The sequence below is a fragment of the Notolepis coatsorum genome (genome assembly GCF_963971535.1).
Source record: "Notolepis coatsorum genome assembly, chromosome: 16".
In the NCBI taxonomy this organism is placed as follows: Eukaryota; Metazoa; Chordata; class Actinopteri; order Aulopiformes; family Paralepididae; genus Notolepis; species Notolepis coatsorum.
In genome coordinates, this window is record NC_140180.1 from 10443111 (window position 1) to 10460022 (window position 16912).

A 16912-nucleotide genomic window follows, 5' to 3' on the forward strand; every position below is an offset into this window, starting at 1 on the left:
GTTCTTAACAGCACGGATCTAGCTATTAGTAATAATTTGTCTTCGTTACCTGTTAATCCTAGCCTGGGATCCATTTGGGTCCAGTTCTTAACAGCACGGATCTAGCCAATTTAACCTATATCTACACTTTTTATTAAATAATTATTATTTATATTATTCAGAGTATTCAGTAACCATAACTTTGAGAACCCTTAAAACAGGCAAAAAGTTCCCCACCCAGGAGCGACCATAGATTTCAAACAATTTGGCAAGTTTAGCAGGTTTTTTAAACATATATTCCTAATGAATTATGCCAATAGCTCTTAATTAAACAACTCATCGTCCCCAACGTGAGTTGGCGCATTTCCTCCTCTGGCACTATTTTACTACAATGTTCTCTCTTTATCAATAGTATATCATATTTGTCATCACATCTCTATTAGTGTGGGCTCTTCCAATTAACCTATTTAATAATTTGTCTTCGTTACCTGTTAATCCTAGTCTGGATCCATCTGGGTCCAGTTCATAACAGCACGGATTTAGCCAATTTAATCTATTTTTAGAACTCCTACTATTTGGCAATTCGCCTGACAATGAGAGCACTTAAGATAGACTTTTACTCTGTGTACTTTACCAATTCATACTTTGTCTGCTTTTAAATACACCAACCTCTTCCTTCGGCTTTTCTTTCTTGAAATCAGCGCTCTCCTCCATTTCCTGTCCCTGGGTCTCGCCAGCCCCTGCTGTTCTAACATTGTCCACTCACCATTCAATTTGAAGAAAGGTTTCAGGTTCACTCAAATTTGAAGAAAAAAAAACTGGTGGTGTGTCTCCGTTAGAACAGCAGCAGCTAAAAAGCGACTTGGTTTCGGCACCATTTGAAGTAGATTCTTTGAAAGTGGGCGCTGGTTTCAAGAAGGATTCAGACTGGAGATGGTTTTCAGAGGCAATGGCTCAGTTGGTGAAGAAGATGATTTAATTCAGCATACCACAAGCATAAGTTACACAGCAACAGTCGTCCATCTTGACACAGATAGTTTGGTTCTACCGAGTGTGTGTCTCAGTTCAAAATGACTGCCTTATATATTATGTGATCACCCCAAATTTATACTGTTCTGTAATTTGCTACCACTACTGGCCAACTGGATGGGTGGGTTTCTGATGGCTGAAAGTGTGTGGGTCGTCAATCAATTGGTCATGGGGTGTGTTTGATCAGATTGTTCTAAAAACCTGTTTGTCCTGTGTCTCTTGGGAGGACGCATGGAACAGAGTGTGTGTGTGTGTGTGTGTGTGTGTGTGTGTGTGTGTGTGTGTGTGTGTGTGTGTGTGTGTGTGTGTGTGTGTGTCTCTGGGATGTGGGTTTCTGTCACTCAATGTTAACGGCATTATCCCGGGTGTGTGAGTCTTAATCTCTGTCACATGCATTAGTGTGTGTGTCTCTTGTTAATCAGCCAAAACTGGTTCCTAGGGGGGGGGGTTATGTGAGATAGAGTGGGTGTGTGATCACTTCGGTTACAAAAGTCAAGCCAACTGTTGTCTGTTTTCAGCTTAGCCATTCTGAATAATGCTATAATAATGTTGAATAACCCATTAGTCAAATATACACGATAATATCAATTCTATTGACCATATGAACATAAATTGTTACTTCACCATCTATGTGAGTAAATCATGGAAACCCACTGTTTGTTGTGATATAGTGTAAATGTATCTTTGACCAGGTTTAACCATGTATATGGCTCAGTATGTTCTCTGTTCATTGACATAACTGTGTAGTAGTTGGCGCCGAGGAGAGTGGCAGCCTTTTCATAGCAGCTCCCACCCCCTTTACTTCTTATCGCGTTTACTACTTTCTTAATTATTCTTTTTGTGATTATACTTACATAATAGGTGTATAAGTGACTGTGCGTTGCTTTAGACCAAGTTAAGGCATTTGTAACAACTTCTGTGAAGTTAGCTGAGTTAGGCAAGTTCGTCGAGCACAGCTCTGAACAATGGACAACAACACCGGCGGCAGGCTGGTTTACCCGCGGCAGGACGACAACAACAACAACAACAACAGCAACAACGGCGGGCTGGTTTACCCGAGGGAGGCTCTCCTCTGCTTTCGAAACAGAGTTGCAGAACCACCGAGGAATCTACCAGCCGAAATAAGGATTTGCAGACGGGGAAATCGAGCTGGCACGAGCGTGAAGGACAGGAGAGAGGACAGCAGGAGATTCAAGCCTTACCTGCCCGCTGTCGTCATGGGGAACGTGCGATCGCTGGTCAACAAGACCGACGAGCTCTCAGCCCTGATGATCAACCAGCGTGAGTACAAGGAGGCAAGCCTACTGTGCTTCACCGAATCCTTGCTGAACGAGAACATCCCGGACAGTGCAATAGAACAGGAGGGCTTCACGGTGGTGCGCGCCGACCGGAGTAAACAGAGCGGCAAGCGGAGAGGAGGAGGGCTTGTTGTCTTTGTTAACTCCAAATGGTGCCACCCGGGGCACATCACCATTAAGGAACGTATCTGTTCCCCCGACATTGAACTATTGGCACTGAGTCTGCGGCCATACTATTTACCGCGAGAAATAACACACGTCCTGGCTCTCACTGTGTACATCCCACCCAGCGCGGCGGCGGCGCAGGCGAGTGACGTCATACACTCCACCGTCGCGGCGCTTCAGACAAAACACCCGGATGCATTTATTTTTATCAATGGGAACTTCAACCATGTCAGACTGAACAAGACCCTGACAAACTTCACCCAGTATGTCACCTGCAAAACCAGGGGAGACAAAACTCTGGACCTCCTGTATGCTAACGTGAAGGAGGCTTTCAGTGCGACTTCCCTGCCCCCCCTCGGCCAGTCAGACCACAACCTTGTGAGGCTTGTATCCACATACACGCCTCTCATTAAGAGACAGCCTCCGACCACCATGTCTGTCCCACAGTGGTCTGACGACGTCGAGGAGGAGCTACAGGAGTGTTTCAGGTCGACAGACTGGGATATGTTTGAGAGGGCTTACGGTGATGACATTGATGGACTATCCCACTGCATCACAGACTACATCAGGTTCTGTGAGGAGAGCATCGTACCCACAAAGAGGGTACGCTGCTTCTCAAACAATAAACCCTGGATTAGCAAGGACATTAAACACCTGCTAAACAGGAAAAAGAGGGCCTTCATGGCAGGGGACACTGAGCAGGCCAGGGCTGTCCAAAGGGAGCTCAAAAAAGAGCTAAGGGCAGCCAAGGTCAGCTACAAGGACAGGCTGGAGGGCAGACTACAGGCCAACAACACCAGGGAGGTGTGGGCGGGGGTCAGGAAGATCACTGGTTTCAAACAGCAGGGCACAGCTGTGGAGGGCCCTCCAGAGCGTGCAAACGAGTTCAACTCGTTTTTCAACCGCTTTGACCAGAGTGGCCTCCCCACACCCCTCCCCCCACCCATCGACACCAGCACCAGATCACACCTACAAAGCAGCCCCCCCACCCCCCACCCCCCCACACCCATCAGCAACGGCACCCCACCCCCAACACCAGCAGACTGCCCACCACCCCCAACCCTGACGATCACAACCAGTCAGGTCAGTAGGCAGCTCTCCAAAATTAATGTAAACAAAGCCAGAGGACCGGACAACACCAATCCCAGGGTGCTCAAGGTATGTGCAGAGCAGCTGGCAGCACCGCTCCAGCATCTTTTCAACCTCTCCCTGAGGCTGGAGAGGGTGCCCCAGCTCTGGAAGACCTCCTGCATTGTCCCGGTGCCCAAGAAGGGACGTCCCAGCACCCCCAACGACTACAGGCCAGTCGCTCTGACGTCACACGTCATGAAGACGTTTGAGAGACTGGTCCTGCAACACCTCAAGCCCCTGGTGCGTGACTCCCTCGACCCCCTGCAGTTTGCATACCAGGCAAACATCGGGGTGGAGGATGCCATCATCTACATGCTCCACAGAGCGTACACGCACCTGGAGAAGCCGCGCAGCTCAGTGAGGATTATGTTCTTTGATTTCTCCAGCGCCTTCAACACCATCCAGCCGTCACTGCTAGCGGAGAAGCTCTCTGCGATGCAGCTGGAGCACGGCTTGGTGGCCTGGATCAAGGACTACCTCACTGAGAGGCCACAGTACGTCAGACTAAAGGACAGTCAGTCTGACGTACTGGTGAGCAACACCGGCGCCCCCCAGGGAACTGTGCTGTCACCCTTCCTCTTCACCCTCTACACCTCAGACTTCTGCCGCAACTCCAGCGGGTGCCACCTGCAGAAGTTCTCAGACGACTCCTCCATCGTAAGCTACATCACCGACGATGATGAGGAGGAGTACAGAGCCCTGGTGGAGAGCTTCGTGGGGTGGAGCGACAGCAACCACCTCCAACTCAACACCAGTAAGACCAAGGAGCTGGTGGTGGACTTCCGGAGGGGCAAGAAGAGGCCCCCCCCGATTCCCATCTCCATCCGAGGGGTGGATGTGGAGATGGTGGACTCATACAAGTTCCTTGGGGTACACCTGAACAATAAACTGGACTGGTCGGACAACACAGAGGCCCTCTACAGGAAGGGACAGAGCAGGCTGTTCTTCCTGAGGAGACTCAGGTCCTTCAATGTGTGCAACAAACTGCTGCAGTCTTTTTACCAGTCTGTTGTGGCCAGCATCCTCTTCTATGCTGTGGCATGCTGGGGAGGCTACATCAACTCAAGGGACACCAACAAGCTCAACAAGCTGGTGAGGAAGGCTAGCTCCGTGGTGGGAGTCGAGCTACCTAGACTTGAGGTGATGGGAGAGAGGGGGATGATAAGGAAGCTGGATGCCATCATGGAGAACCCCTACCACCCCCTCTACGACGAGCTAGTCAAGATGAGAAGCTCGTTCAGCCACAGACTCATCCCCCCCCGACACTCAACTAACCGCCTCGGACAGTCCTTCATACCAGCGGCCATCAGGCTCCACAACAGTGGGCAGCGACTAGCAGCCTCCAGGCCCCACAACAGGGGGCAGCGACAGCGACTGCTACCAGACATTGACCTGGGACTTATAGGAACCCAAGGGGGACAAAGTAGACTACCCTGGTACTTTGATTAATGTACACTCAGTAGATAGTAAATTATAACACTACCTCTTGCATACTGCACCTCATGTGACACTGTGAATAATGTGAATATTCCTCAGCTAGTCAGATAGTAAATTATATTGACCATATTGATCAAATTGTTTACACTGCCTGTGTTGTCTTTTACTACCTGTATACTGTGTTGTTTTACTACCTGTACCCCTCCCCCCTCCCCCCCATGCTGCTATGATGCCTGAATTTCCCCAAGGGGATCAATAAAGGAATATCTTATCTTATCTTATCTTAACATGATTACTGTTTTGTGTACAAACTTGTTTGATGTGTAAACCTCAACAATCCTTTTGTACAGCATGTTTGATTTAATATGAAATAATCCCTGTATGTAAATGCTATATTCACCTCTTTGAGGCCCGCGGCAATAAATCATTTGAGTTGAACTATAGTTCTGTTTGTCCTGACTACACCGTTATTCTCTACTGGCTATTTTGGAGTCAGATGAGGACCTTTCTATCATTCTGTCCTTCTTCCCTCTAGTTAGCAACCTATAATGCACTGTAATTAACCCTTAGAAATGTACAGAATATACCACAAATGTAATGCGTTTATACAATGGCCAAATTCACCCAACCTTATTGCTATACAATAAACACACAGTAATTGAAGCATAATGGAGATTTATTCACAAAACCATCCACAGAAAAGTAGGTAAAAAAAAAGAAAGAAAAGTTGCCTCCGTGTCTAGAAGCAGAGGGAGGTGCTACAAAGCATGCCATCTAACAAACTTCATATAAATCCTGCGATGTATTATTGTTTTGACAATGGGTCATGACAAACCAATTACATAATCCAACATGTGTAAACAACTAACATATTCCAGTTGACTGTATCTTTTTTTAATTATTCGTTACGAATATATCCATACTTCCATTGTGTCCGGGACATCCAGTGAAATCGCTTTGTGTGACAGTGTCCTTTTGAAGCAGAGGGAGGTGCTACAAAGCATGCCATCTAACAACCAACTTCATATAAATTCCGCGATTTATTATTGTTTTGACAATGGGTCATGACAAACCAATTACATAATCCAACATATGTGTAACGAACTAATATTACATCGGTCCACGACCCGATGGTTGGGGACCTCTGCTATAGAGCCACACTCCGTTATGCACAAGTTTACAGACTTTCGGAGCGTGTATATTATTCAATGAGACTGCCAGCCAGCTTTTGCGCAACGGAGAAATACAATTTCAATTGTGACGAGAGAAGATCAGCTTCCGATTCAGATACAATTTAACACACACGGTTCCAAAGATATTAATGTTTTGCGGCAGATTTTCACCCCGCAATGGATTTAGGTGCGTCTCCTCTTTCCTCTCTCATGTTGTCTGTGCTTCTCTCCTCTCCGACACAGAGACAGAGAGCACTCAGCCAGTGGCCACTCCCCTCAGACGCAAAGTTCTGTCGTTTTTCACACAGCGAGGAAAATAATACAGTCCGCGATTTTTCTTTTGTTTCACAATGGGTCATGACAAATTAATTACATAATGCATGTGTATGTAACGAACTAACATATTCCAGTTGATTATCTTTTTTGGAGGATTTGTTCAAAAGCTATTCATACTTCAATTTGTCTATCTATGGCGGATTCATTCAGACAGAAAAAAAAAGTTATTCGGTTGCGGGAGGGATCTGGGGTCACGTGGAGTGTGTTATACGAAATAACAACGTCTATCTTGACTGTGTCAGCCAATCAGAATCAAGAAATTTGCATGCCATTGTATAAGCAAGCATATATGTGAATAGAATCAGAGAATATAAGAGAATCGCGAAATCAAGTAATAAATAGAACTAAGAACAACTGCAAGCGTATGTATACAGGATGGGATACAAGACGATGGCTCAGGGCCATATGCCCCGGGGGCAGGAGAAACCACTCAGAATAGGTCAAGGCAGAGCAGGTATGGTTCGACGCTGCAGGTCAGACAGAAGGCAGTATGAAGCTGATCCATGATCTCAGTAGTGCACATAACCAATGTGGGGGTAGAACAGGCGGCACGGTGGTGTAGTGGTTAACACTGTCGCCTCACAGCAAGAAGGTCCAGGGTTCGATTCCCGCTTGGGGACCAGGTTTCCATGATGCCAGTTACCCAGGTGGGGTATCTCCCAGGCCTTTCTGTGTGGAGTTTGCATGTTCTCCCCGTGCTCGCAAGGGTTTCCCCCCCGATAAGATAAACCCAATGGAAAAACATGCACAACAATAGATCGCTAACGCTGTGGCGTCCTTGACGAAGACGGACAGGAGCACTTGGATTGGTCCCCTGGCGCGGCTCACGTTGACGCCTGTCTGCTCCCGGCTGCCCTTGGGGGGGGAAGGACGACGGGATGGGTTAATCGCAGATACGAATTGCATGCATGCATCGCATGTGTGCCGATTGATGACCTCGGAGCAGGTCCTAAATTATTATTAAATTATTATTATAACAGTCACTGCAATCTTGGCTATCACCCCGAGACATCCACCACCTTGGCCAACACTACGAGACAACCACTCAGAGACATGGGGACAGGGATTAGAGAGTTCCCATGTTTGTAGTGGGTGGAGTTGGAGCAATACATATGTAGCAGGGTGGATTATCCCTGCTTAGTGGGAACGGTTGCTGGCAGTCACAAGGTAGCTGGACACAGTAGAGCTCCGTCTGACTGCACCCTCGTCTTTGGGTCTGGAGCGTCAAACTGGGGCCCGTTAGTGGGAGTGAATGGGGCCCGGGATTTACCAACCTGGTTTGCGTACTCTGGTCTTCCTCGCCTCTCCGGGGCGGTCAGCAGTACTCCCCAACTCGCTCTCACTTCCCTGATTACCTCCGTTAACCCTCCCACACCTAGTGACTGATATGCATAAATAGATTCGTTCCTCCCACAAGCAGTACCCTCCCTTGATGACCACTAGAAACCTTATAATGAAAAGGGGAGAGTTGGGTAGGAAGGGGTTAATGGTATATACGTTACCCACACCAAAAGAGTTAAGACTAGGCACAGGAATGGACACGCACACAGAACCCCATTTAAGCCTTTACTGTTAATTGGTACTGTTCAGTTACAAAGATTCAATAGGAATGGTCAAATAGAATGCAGTCATACTATTACCCCGTTTGTAACTCAATACCTTATAGACACTTATATTACTCCCACCTCTGGATCAGTACCAGGGATATATGCTCGACTCATCACCCACGTCTGGGTTAGTACCCTGTATAATACCTCTAACAGGCTTTAATTATATGGCAAGCATAATACCTCTCTAAGGGCCCGCGTCCACCTAGCGCATATTTCTCCGTGAAACATGCTGGGAGTGCGCCGGCAGCGCTGGCATGCAGCGCATCTTGTAGATGACAGAAATAAATCTACAGCCATGCCGCGGTTTTGCACATATAGCATATTTGAATAACTTTATTGTATATTAATTATATATATAGTTATTGCCTGACACCACAGTTCGCCCTTTGCTTTTTATTAGCTTTTTAGTAGTGTATTCGTGTAGTTATTATTATTAGTTTTGTCGCAAATCTCAATGGTCTGTGGGAGACAGCCAGACAGGCAGGCAGCTCCGGTGTCAGGTTACAAACAGAGTGGTAGATGAATGGCTGTGATTGGTTGTCTGAAAATGAGCCCAGCGCATCGCTCTGAAAGTTGAGAAAGTTTCAACTTTCAGCCGCACAAAAAAGCTGAGAAAAGAAGCCGACGGCAGCGCACTTCCTAGAGGCGGCCGCATGCGGCCGCATGCGCTCCCTCCCCATTGGAATACATTTAAAACAGATGCGTGCGGTCAGAAATATGCGCCAAGTGGATGCGGGCCCTAAGGCTTTACTTATGATGCACCAGGTCTGTAACCTCCCCACAGGGAAAGGGTTAATTAAATGGGAATTATTATTAAAGAACCACACGTTATCACACTCAAAGGAAATCAAAAATGTGGGCCCACTGTACCAAACAATAGTCCTATACTAATGCCGGCATAGAATGTGTATGGGGTACCCCTCTGAACTATAGTTAGCAACCATTAGCTTCGCCCGTAGGCCGCACCACACTGTGTACTGTGTAATAGATCCAGAGCATCGACGCTCTTATTGTACTCGGGCGCTAGCAAGCGGGGCTGGAGCAGAGGGACCGTAGCTGGCTGAGAGCGTGTGCTGGGTGATGGCGACCTCTGCTGGTCGGGACGAACTCCCGTGCTGGCCCGAAGACAGCCGGTGCAGAGCCGACATTGACGCCGGCGAAAGCTGGTTGTAGACGGCCGGTGCTGGGTCGACGCGCATCCATACACTTGCCCTACCTTACACTGAAGCTACACTCTGGGTCCCAAACAGCCCTCCTGCTAGCCGTGATATATAATAACGCAGGGTGTCTCTAAACACCGGTCCTCTTCACGCCACGCTGGCGGGGCACCTCACTAGAGGGAATATCTTTAACTTAAGCCACACTTGGCTATACCGCCTTTCTTCTAGGATAACTTGTTGTATATCACTAGGGTTATTCAGTGGGGAAAACATGCAATGCTCCACTATGGTTACTTTTCTAAGATAACCCGTCACATACTCAAGTTCAATTCGTCCGCCCGTGTGCTCCACAACGGGGGCTCTCCGAGACACGTCTGATCACAGCAACGTCCACATTCGAAGAGGCTCGTCTTCCCTCTTCCGCCTCCATTCACTTGCTTCCCCGGCTCTCTCGTACGCTCTCTGCCTGCCACCGCCCCCTGCTGGTCGCCAACTAGCCACACAGGGAAACTGAGTGAGTGAATATGATCCAGTGATACTGTTTATGATCCATATTCCAGCCGGTAGAAGAGGAGAAGCCTGCGTCATTGTTCGAGGGAATATTAATGGAAACTAATCAACATGTCTTAGTGCACAAAGGGGAGATAAAAGGCAAGTCAGCACTTCTGAATAATAGCCATATTTTCAGGGTGCTACACATACATGTAGTAAGCATATATATGCATTCATGGTGGCAATAGAATCAAAGTATATAAGAGAATTGTGAAATTAAGTAATAGATAGAACTAAGAACTACTGCACGCGTATGTATACAGGATACGATACAAGACGATGGCTCTGTGCCATATATATATATAAATAAGATCTAGAGGCTGTATGTATCTTATTATCCTGGATCTAGAGGCTGTATGCATCTTATTATCCTGGATCTAGAGGCTGTATGCATCTTATTATCCTGGATCTAGAGGCTGTATGCATCTTATTATCCTGGATCTAGAGGCTGTATGTATCTTATTATCCTGGATCTAGAGGCTGTATGCATCTTATTATCCTGGATCTAGAGGCTGTATGTATCTTATTATCCTGGATCTAGAGGCTGTATGCATCTTATTATCCTGGATCTAGAGGCTGTATGTATCTTATTATCCTGGATCTAGAGGCTGTATGCATCTTATTATCCTGGATCTAGAGGGTGTATGTATCTTATTATCCTGGATCTAGAGGTTGTATGTATCTTATTATCCTGGATCTAGAGGCTGTATGCATCTTATTATCCTGGATCTAGAGGGTGTATGTATCTTATTATCCTGGATCTAGAGGGTGTATGTATCTTATTATCCTGGATCTAGAGGGTGTATGTATCTTATTATCCTGGATCTAGAGTTCAAGTTTCTGTCATAGTCACAGCACGAGCGTACTTCACTCCCCCTCCTTTTCCCCTCACATTCACCACACACTCCTCTCCATCCTCCCTTCCATCCACCATGCACTCCTCTTCATCCTCCTTTCCACCACGGAAGCCTCACGCCCTTATATGGCCAGCATCCCTTCACTTCCCGTCACTCAGCCCAGCTGCACTTCATCCCCCTGATTCACAGGCTGTCAGGCACCTCACTCCTCACAGCTGTATCCCAGCCCCCGTTGATGAAGACCCTACTTCTACCGGACGGCGCTGACCAGAAGTCGTTGTGGTTTTAGTATCACTACCTAGGTACGACGTCTCGGCCTGAAGCCCTGCTAACCCGCTCTTGTGATTATTCCTTGCTCTAACCTGTTTCTTTTGTGCCCAGGACCTCCGCTCCAGTGCACCTTCCTGCCTGGACATCTCGTGCTGCACAAGGAGTGCTCTTGCTCTCTCTCCCGACACAGACCTGTGTCTTCTGCCCACAGCTGCACTGGGAGTGCACCTGTCCTCACCCCCCAAGAACATTCTAACCCCTGTCTGTTGCACATTCCTGATGTAATACTTGTCTGCTTGGGAAATACCATTAAAACCCCTTGAAACACTCCATTCTCCTCTCCTGTGTTCAGCGATTGGGCTGTGTTCAAAACCCACTTCTCACAGTTTCAAGTTTCAAGTTTCTTTATTAGTTGTCATACAGAAGTACAGAATACTTTTATACAAAATTCTTCTTTCTGTTATGCCCCAGAGACTGTGCTAGACAAAAATAGATAAGTATAAAATAAAAAAAATAAGTATAGTGTAGTGCCCGGAGGAAAGAGGAATAAACGGAGGTAACGTAATGCTTGTTTAATGTACAAAGCCACGTCAGTCAACACAGAACAACAGCACATGTAATCGCCAGCACAGTAATGAATGACAACAGCGAGTGCCACCGCAATAGATGTCCCCTCTGGCCGCGGTGCCAGATTAGTAGTTCCCTCCCACTACACAACATAGTCAGAGGAGAACACGAACCAATAATGTAGTCACTACACCAGCCCCCCCAGTGTTCACCTCAATATACTAAATCCTCACGGTGAGGAGGGCGTATGGCCCGGCCCCAACGATTGTAGGTAAAGTCAGGAGGTGCGGGAGGGGGTGTGACAACGTCCGTCACATCCTCCTGCCGAGCAGGATGGGGGGCAGTGACCAGACGCTTGCGAGCTGCAGGGGGTCTGAGGGGTCGCAGGGGGGAATGGCCACGGCGTGGCAGGGGAGGTAGGACCTGGGGCCGGCCTCTGCGCGGCGGCAGGGCCAAGTCCAGGGGCAGTTCAAGGTCCAAGTGGGCCGGCTTGAGGCGATCCACGGACACACACTCAGGCCTACCCCCCACGTCGACCACAAAGTTCTTGGCCCTGGCCTCGATGACGCGGAAAGGCCCGTCGTAAGGAGGACGTAGCGGAGTCCTGTGGCCATCGTGACGGATGAACACGAACCTCGCCGAGTGCAGCTCCGGGGGCATCCTCGACGTAGGGACCCCATGCTGCGTAGTCGGGACCGGGACGAAAGTCCTGGCGCTGTCCAGCAGCGAGGCGCGCTGAGCAGCGGCAGACCAGGGCTCTGTCGACCTGGGAATAAAGTCACCGGGGACCCGTAGCGGCTGTCCAAAAACCAGCTTGGCCGACGGCGACTGGAGGTCCTCCTTCGGCACCGTCCTGAACCCCAGCATGACCCACGGGAGCTTGTCCAGCCAGTCGCCGTCCGTGAGGCTGGCTCGAAGGGCGGCCTTCATGGAGCGATGAAAACGCTCGCAGAGCCCATTCGTCTGCGGATGGTAGGCGGTCGTGCGGTGGAGCTTGACCCCAGACTCTCCGCCACCGCCGCCCACAGTTCCGAAGTGAACTGTGAGCCACGGTCAGAAGAGAGATCAGCCGGGGTGCCGTAGCGGGAGACCCACACCGCGATGAACGCCCGGGCCAGGTCGGGGGCCGTCGTTGAGGAGAGCGGGACCGCCTCCGGCCAGCGAGTCATCCTGTCCACCATGGTGAAAAGGTAGTTGTATCTGTGCGAGGGGGGCAGCGGTCCTACCAGGTCCACGTTGACATGGTCGAACCTCCGCTCGGGCACGGAGAACTGTTCCAGGGGGGCCTTGATGTGCCGATGCACCTTGGCGCGCTGGCAGGCGGTGCACGTGTCGACCCAGGCTCGCACATCCCTCTTGAGCCCTTGCCACACAAACTTCTCCGACACCAGTCGTGAGGACGGCTTCCTGCCAGGGTGAGACAAGCCGTGTATGGCTTCGAAGGCAGGGCGTCTCCAGTTGGTGGGGACTACCGGCCGCGGCTGACCCATGGAGACGTCGGACAAGAGCGTAACCCCCGCGTCACCGAACACTACCTCCTCCAGGCGCAGTCCAGTGTCCGACGACTTGAGAGCTTGGACGGCAGGATCGGCGGCCTGGTCCGCAGCCATGCTGACGTAGTCCAAACCCAGCTGCACCGCACCGACCACCGCCCTGGAGAGACAATCTGCCACCTGGTTGGACTTCCCAGCAACGTGCTGGATGTCCGTGGTGAACTCGGACACGTAGGCGAGCTGGCGCTGCTGGTGGTCGGCCCACGGCTCTGCCGCCTTGGACATGGCGTGCGTGAGCGGCTTATGGTCCACGTAGGCCGTAAACTCGCGTCCCTCCAGCAAAAAACGGAAGTGCCTGACAGCAAGCCACAGCCCGAGGAGCTCCCTGTCGAACGTGCTGTACCTCTGTTCCCTGGGCGACAGCTGGCGGCTGAAGAAGGCAAGCGGCTGCCAGGCGTCCCCAACCCACTGCTCGTACACCGCTCCCACAGCAAAATCAGAGGCGTCCGTGGTGAGAGCAGTAGGCGCCGTTGGCGAGGGGTGGGCCAACATGGCCGCGCGGGCCAGGGCCTCCTTGGTGTCCTGAAAAGCCTTGACCCGCTCCGCCGTCCAGTCCACCGGCTGCTTCAGCGTCTTGCCCTTCTGGGCGTCGTACAGAGGCCGCAGGATGTGAGCGATGTGGCGGAGGAAGCGATAATAAAAGGTCACCATCCCGATGAACCCCTTGAGCTCGCTGACTGTGCGGGGGCGCGGAAATGCGGCGACAGCTTCCACCTTCGAGGGGAGGGGGGTCACCCCCTCTGCGGAGACCCAGTGCCCGAGGAAGTCGATGGCGCCCCGCCCGAACTCACACTTCGCCGGGTTGACGATCAGCCCATGCTGGCTGAGCCGTGAGAACAGGGTTCGGAGATGGGACAGGTGCTCCTCCTCTGTGGCGCTCGCTACGAGGATGTCGTCCAAGTAGACGAAGAGGAATGGTAGGTCCCGGAGCACCGAGTGCATGAGGCGTTGGAAGGTCTGCGCCGCGTTCTTCAGGCCGAACGGCATTCGCAGGAACTCAAAAAGCCCAAAAGGCGTGACGACGGCCGTCTTGGGGACGTCCTCGGGGTGCACCGGCACCTGATGGTACCCCCGTACCAGGTCCACTTTTGAGAAGAAGCGATTGCCTGCCAGGTTCGCCGCAAAGTCCTGGACATGCGGGACCAGGTAGCGGTCAGGCTTGGACGCGTCGTTGAGGCGGCGGTAGTCCCCGCATGGGCGCCACCCACCGTCTGACTTAGGGACGATGTGCAGGGGAGACGCCCAGGGGCTGTTCGAGCGCCGAACGATGCCCACCTGCTCCATGTGCGCAAACTCCGCCCTGGCGACGGCCAGCTTCTCCGAGTTGAGGCGTCTGGCCCTGGCGTAGAGGGGAGGCCCGCTGGTCTCAATGTGGAGCTCCACCCCGTGTTTCACCGTGGCCGCGGAAAAAGTGGGCTTGCCCAGGTCGGGGAACTCAGCGAGCAGCCAAAGGTACTGGTCACTTTCGGCGAGTGTATTGGACCACCCGCCGTAGACGGCCTCCCCCTGCGTACATGCAAAGGAAGCGAAAGTCTGCGAGTTGACCAGGCGCTTGTTCCCCACGTCCACTAGCAGGTTGTGGGCGCACAGAAAATCCACGCCAAGGAGGGGGAATGTGACAGCCGCAACGACAAAATCCCACAAAAAACATTGTCCTCCGAAGCATACGTCCACCGCCCTTGTGCCGTAAGAGCGGATGGGCGTGCCGTCCGCACCCGCCAACTGCGGACCGCGCTCTTCTTTTGCCACGTCCGACCTCTCTGCCGGAATGATGCTCCACTGGGCACCTGTGTCGCAAAGGAAACTACTGAGCGCCGGCCTCGCCGTTTCCCGTAGGTCCGAAGGTGCAGGGTGAGCGGCACCGTCTGGCCTTGGCGCCAAACATGGCATGGAAGAAGCAATGGCCCACTGCGTTACCGTGCTGACCAGCAGGCCTGGCGTCATCCCTCGCTCTCCTGCGACGGTCGGGGGATCAGACAAAAAACCTACCACTCGAGCTGCGGTGGAGCTGCCCAACACTGCCACCGTGTGGTTGTACCGGTCGTCGTCATCATCTACGTTGCTCTTGTTGAAGTTTGCCTCCACAATAGCAAACCATGCAGCCGGAGTCGACTCCCAGAACTCAGGTAGTTTGAGCGTGGGCGTGCGTGCACCACGCGCTTCCCTGACGGGGGATGGTGATGGCTGCCGATGGCCAGAACGTCTTCCTCGTCCGGACATTTTGTAAGAATGTTCGTTCGCTGATTATTGTACACAATTCGCTGTAACAAAAATCCACGTCGGGGTCACCAGTGTAGTGCCCGGAGGAAAGAGGAATAAACGGAGGTAACGTAATGCTTGTTTAATGTACAAAGCCACGTCAGTCAACACAGAACAACAGCACATGTAATCGCCAGCACAGTAATGAATGACAACAGCGAGAGCCACCGCAATAGATGTCCCCTCTGGCTGCGGTGCCAGATTAGTAGTTCCCTCCCACTACACAACATAGTCAGAGGAGAACACAAACCAATAATGTAGTCACTACAATAGCAAGTATAAAATAGAAGTCACGTACGTAGGCACAAGTGTTCAGTATGTACATATGTACAATGTTCAATGAAGTAGAAGTAACTGAGTTACCATACAATATACTATACAATATACTAATATACAATATAGTGCAAAGCAGAAATGGGATGAGGTACAATTTAGGTACAATTTACAGTAAGGTGTAATGAGGTATGGGTTGTAGGGCAAATTCTTTACCAATAAATATAAAGTGTGTTTAGGTGTTCTAAAGTGTGTAAAGTGGGTGCTGCAGTGAGTTGTTTGTTTAAAGTGAGTGTGTGCGTGTGGATGTGTGTGCTGTGAGTGCATTTGATGGTTGTTATTGTTCGTTGAGCATCCTGATGGCCTGGGGCTGGGGATAGAAGCTTCTTCTGAGTCTTTCCGTCTGTCTGTATGTATCTTGTTATCTTGGATCTAGAGGCTATATGTATCTTATTATCCTGGATCTAGAGGCTGTATGTATCTTATTATCCTGGATCTAGAGGATGTATGTATCTTATTATCCTGGATCTAGAGCCTGTATGTACCGGTACCTCTGCCATGGGTGGAGACGTGAGCACCAGTACCTCTGCCAGTGGCGTCCTTTCACTAAAAGGCAAGGTATGGCGAGGAGGGGGTGGGGTGGGGAGGGTGAAGGGGGGGTTTCCCCCCCTTGGTGGGTTTTTTTTTTTGTCAAATCAGTTGTGCAATAGTCACTTTTGGTGAGTTGTTTCTATACAATTCAGTTATATGACATTTAGGTATGACACAGGACTACACAAGCATTTTTAGTATAGAAATGTGTCAACAGACTAAAGCAGGGAACCACAATATTTTGCATACGAATTATGCAGAATGTAATATCATAACTGTCTATTACTTTTCTTGCAATTGAGCCAATTTTCCTTAGGTACGGTTTTGAGGTGTGTGTTCAACAGAATGTAGTATCAAAAACACATTCACAAAAAGTATGCGTTACTGAATGCTGAACTGCACTATTATAATCACTAAGCCAGACCTTACCTGTGTCCCTGTATCACTTGTCTCTGCTGCTATTTGATAAAAAAATTTCCCTATGTCCATTTTCCTTTTTTTTGGGGCATATTTCAGTTAGTCACAGCAAAAGTCACCTAGTAAAAGTGAGATAATTGACAATATCAAAACATGCTAGGGCTGTACCGAATAGTTCGAAGCTTCGTTCATAATGTTGACATTCGAATTCAAAATCAACATAAAAAATTGTAATTTTTTTTTTTTTTACTTTTTT